Source organism: Ciconia boyciana, chromosome 2 (genome assembly GCF_034638445.1).
Source record: "Ciconia boyciana chromosome 2, ASM3463844v1, whole genome shotgun sequence".
NCBI classification, from domain to species: domain Eukaryota; kingdom Metazoa; phylum Chordata; class Aves; order Ciconiiformes; family Ciconiidae; genus Ciconia; species Ciconia boyciana.
In genome coordinates this window covers 135,934,687-135,939,043 of record NC_132935.1, presented here as the reverse complement: position 1 = coordinate 135,939,043, position 4,357 = coordinate 135,934,687, and the positions used below count along the sequence as shown (strand labels likewise).

General features: G+C 49.1%; 1 protein-coding gene across 1 annotated transcript in view; it reads left to right on the top strand.

Moving 5' to 3' along the window:
- The first annotated feature begins 294 nt into the window (after positions 1-294).
- The window catches only part of BZW2 (basic leucine zipper and W2 domains 2), a 59,512-nt gene continuing 55,449 nt past the window's right edge, over positions 295-4,357 (top strand). The window contains exon 1 of the mRNA XM_072854184.1: positions 295-419. The gene's annotated coding sequence lies outside the window, so the exon portion shown is untranslated. The remainder of the gene's footprint in view (positions 420-4,357) is intronic.

Below are 4,357 nucleotides of genomic sequence, written 5' to 3'. Positions count from 1 at the left end.
AGCGGCGTGCGCCCCCGCCCCGCTCCTCATGGCCACTTCCTCCCACAGCTCCGCCTCGCCAGGGGCCGGCCGCGGGGTAAACCATTCCCGCCGACGTGTGGGGGGCAACGGGTGCCGGCTCTCCCCCTCCGCCGACTTCCCAGCTCGGCGCTGCCCGAGAGAAGGAGACTGTTTTCCTCTTACCCTTCGTTTTGAAGTTGAGAATGGGATTCTGCTTTTCTTCTGCCCTCCCTTCTGGCTTCTCTGCGGCTCCTCCTTCTCCGTGCCCCCCCCGGGAGGTGCCGGGAGTGGTGCGGCCGGGCGGAGGGGGCGGCCGCAGAGGCGCCCGTGTGTCAATGTGTCTGTCCTTCACTCCTCCATTGTCTGCCGCCGCCGCCGCGTCTGCCCTCCCCTCCCCGGACCGCGCAACCACTCGACAGGTGCGGCGGGCGGACGGGCGCCCCTCACGGCCGGGCCGCCCCGCCCCGCGGAGAGCGCGGCTGCCGCCGGGCGGGAGCGGCGCCTCAGCCCTGCGGCGGCGCTGCCCGGGCGGGCGGCGGGCGGCGTCCGCGGGCTGCGGGGCAGCGCCGGGCGGGCGAGGCGCGGGGCCTGTGCGCGGCGGCCATCGCGGGTCCGGGCGTGCGCCGGGCGGGGTTGACCGGGTGCCCGCGGGGGAAGCCCGCGCGCGGAAACGCCGCCGTGCGCGGGTTTGCGCGCCCCGGCCGCCCTCGCCTCCCCGGGCGCTGCGAGGGGCGAAGCGCCTGGGCGCCTGCTGCGGGCGCGGGGGGGCCTGCTGGAAGCCCCTAGGCCCCCGGGACGGGCGGCGCTGGGTCTGCTGGCGGGAGAGCGGCGGTGCGGGCTGGCACCCGCGGCTGGCCAGCCCTGGTACCCGGCGGTCCGTCCTTCTGCGGGGGCCGCTTTCTTGCCTTTTTATGGCATCGGTTTGTGGGGTGGTTTTTTTCCAGGCAGGAAAAGGTGCTTATTCGGCTAAAGCGGCCGAATAAAGCCCCGGTTGTGTCACGGCATCGTGTCTCCGAAAGGAAGGAGACTTTGATGAATCGGGAAGGGAAATAACGCGTTCGGGGTGTTCAGAGCGGTGCCTTTTGTTAGCGCCTTTCTAAAATTAAACCGTCGGTGGAAAAATGATCTTTGTTACGGATCCAACTTTCCACTCCTCCAGTTGAAGCTTAGTAGGCAAAGGGATGATCCTGCAGATCCCCAGGAAAGCACAGAGACTGAGGTTTAACATCCATGATTTCTGCATGCGTTTGTACGAGAGAGAAAAGCAGAACCCTAGTACTTGGTGGTGCTTTTTACCCTCCTTTGTCCTACTCTTCAGTGTATAATTTTTATATCCTTTCTTTTAAGCAACGTATTTTTTCCTGTAACTGATTTTTGAAGGCATAGCCTTATCGGCAAGCTAATTTTGTTCTTTCCTTAGTACTTGCAGGTCATCTCATGGCTACTTATTTATTGGAATCTCTCTTAGATGCTAATCTTGTTCTCTGTTTTCACATTTACTAATTGCTTGACTGACTTTCAGAAGTGGTCAAGTCCCGTTGTTTGCTTCCTGGTTCATAGAAGAGCATGCTCTCTGAATCTAGTGTGTCTTCATAACTAAATGTGATACGATTTTATTTTGACAAAACCGTCAAATTCTGTATGTTTTCCTGATTTTAAAACTCGCGGAAATACAGGCATGTATCACTATCTAGTTTTACTTGAATCAACAAGTGTAAATAAGAGAGATTTGGACTTCAGATTATAACAGATTCCCTCGACTTTTTTGTGGGAAACCAAAAATGCCTTGAAGGAAATGTCCTCAAGACAAAAGAGCTTTTTATATTCTGGTCCAGAAAGATATCCCCGTGTAGCGCTAACAGAAGTCTGTCACTGGCTCAAGGGTGAAGGCTGAAATTAGACTTTAAGTAGTCTTTTGTTGGTTCACTGCAGGGTGTGAATTAACACAGTTACTGCTGTGAACAAATTTTGTGATAGTATAGTACGCTGGTAATATCTGTGGCACTATTAAATAACAAGAGCCTGCAAGCTTCCTTTCATATTCCAAAAAAAACCTGTCAGGCATTCAATGTACAAAAGTATGTATATTACATTACTTTTTTCTAATGTGAGAGTGTCAGTACTGTCACTGCACCCTAGTTCACAGAGTAAACAGGCAAACGCAGGTTTTCCTTGGCAGCCTCACTGGAGCTCTTTTGGTGACTTAAGGTTTCAGGAGTGCTCCATCTGTAAGGGTAATAAAGTACTTCAACACTAGTTAATAATGGTTCTTGCTCTTACCCATGGAAGGTTTCTGTATGACCTTCAGTCCAGTAGTTTGCGGACATTTCACAATCTTTGGTTTATCCTTGCGAGATCATGATGAGGTAATGAAGTGGCGCTGCCTCCATTTTATGTGTAGAATTTGAAGTATGGAGGCAGCAAGTGATTTTTCCAAGGCAGTGTAGGGAGTCTGTGTCAGGGCAGGGAACTGGAACATGAAAATGTAGGTTCTGTACCTTTGTATGTTACCCCTTAATGATTTTCTTTTATCTACTGTATCTGTTTGTTTCACATATTTAAGTTGTGTTACAGTGTGGTAATTAATAACTTAAGTTTTGGGTATTACAGAGGGAGAAGGAAACATTAACCTCACTGCAACTCAATATATTGTTTAGATTTCAAATGATAAGTATTACATACAAAAAATTCCCTATTTCTTCATTGGGTGATACATCTCATAATTTTGATTTGTGAAGCAGGTATCAGTGGTGACATTTTTCATCTGCGGTTTGCTGGTTCTAGTGTGTGCAGGTCCGCTCATGGGAATTTATGGCTATTGTAATCAAGGTATAGGTGTTCCTAAACACCTGATGTTTTCTGCATTGTGGAGAGCAAGATTCATGCCAGAAAATAACAAGGATTTCTTTAATTGAGTAATGACTTTTGGTGAATATGCAAAACAATAATCTTTTTCTTGGGTCAAGCTAGGGGAGAAGAGACTGCTTTATGCTTTGGAGAATGCACCATGAAACTCTCAGTCTTTGGACGTGGAAGAGAGGAAAAGGAGGTGCTGAACTGGTTTCACTGGTTTCAAGCTGTTTTCTCACAAATGACTAACCTTTGCTTGTATCTTGGAGGCGTGTTTGAATTATGGCCACGTACTCTGCTGCTCTGCTAGTGGTAGCATGGGTCAAAGATCCTATAGCCTCTTTCTGTGCCAGGGCTTAGCATGATCAGAAACTTGGTCTGACCCACTACACTTTATCTAGGGAAAAATAAAAGAGCAGGTCAAACAAGTACTGATATTCCTATGACACATTCTCCTAGCTCCCATCCCACTGGTTCACAGCTAAAGACTTCCCTTTGTATTGGATCGCCTGCAGTGGGTTTTTTGAATTTAGGTAAACTTTGCATCTGCAGCATCCTGTGGTTATAACTTCCACAGCTGCTTGAAAAAGGACCTCTTTTTTATTTGTTTTTGAACCTGCTACTTCACAGTTTCACTTTGTCATGGTTTAACCCCAGCCGGCAGCTAAGCTCCATACAGCCGCTCGCTCACTCCCCCCCTGGTGGGATGGGGGAGAGAATCAGAAGAGTAAAAGTGAGAAAACTCGTGGGTTGAGATAAAGACAGTTTAATATAGGTAAAGCAAAAGCCAGGCACGCAAGCAAAAGGCAAAACAAGGAATTCATTCACTCCTTCCCGTCGGCAGGCAGGTGTTCAGCCATCTCCAGGAAAGCAGGGCTCTGTCACGCGTAATGGTTACTTGGGAAGACAAACACCATCCCTCCGAACATCTCCCCCTTCCTCCTTCTTTCCCCAGCTTTATATGCTGAGCATGACTTCAGATGGTATGGAATAGCCCTTTGGTCAGTTTGGATCAACTACCTTGGCTGTGTCCTCTCCCAACTTCTTGTGCACCTGGCAGAGCATGGGAAGCTGAAAAGTCCTTGACTAGTGCAGCAACAACTAAAACATCTCTGTGTTATCAACACTGTTTTCAGCACAAATCCAAAACATAGCCCCATACTAGCTACTATGAAGAAAATTAACTCTATCCCAGCCAAAACGAGCACACATTTGATTCCCCACCTCCAACCCCCAGTTCCTGTTTTGAGAGACAATGAAGAATTGTTCCCTGTTCACCCTTGATGTGCAGTCATGGCTTGACAGACCTGTATTATCCCCCACCACTGTCTTTTTCCCAAGCTGAAGTCTTAAATCTATTTAGTCATTCCTATATACAAGCCATTTCATATGGTTCTCAAGTGTGTTTTTATAAAATGGTTCTATCTTCTGCATGGCCTGGGCTATGGGAAATCTCCTCCACGTGGAGCTGAGCCTTTCAGAGAGACCTTCACTGGGTTTTGGTTCT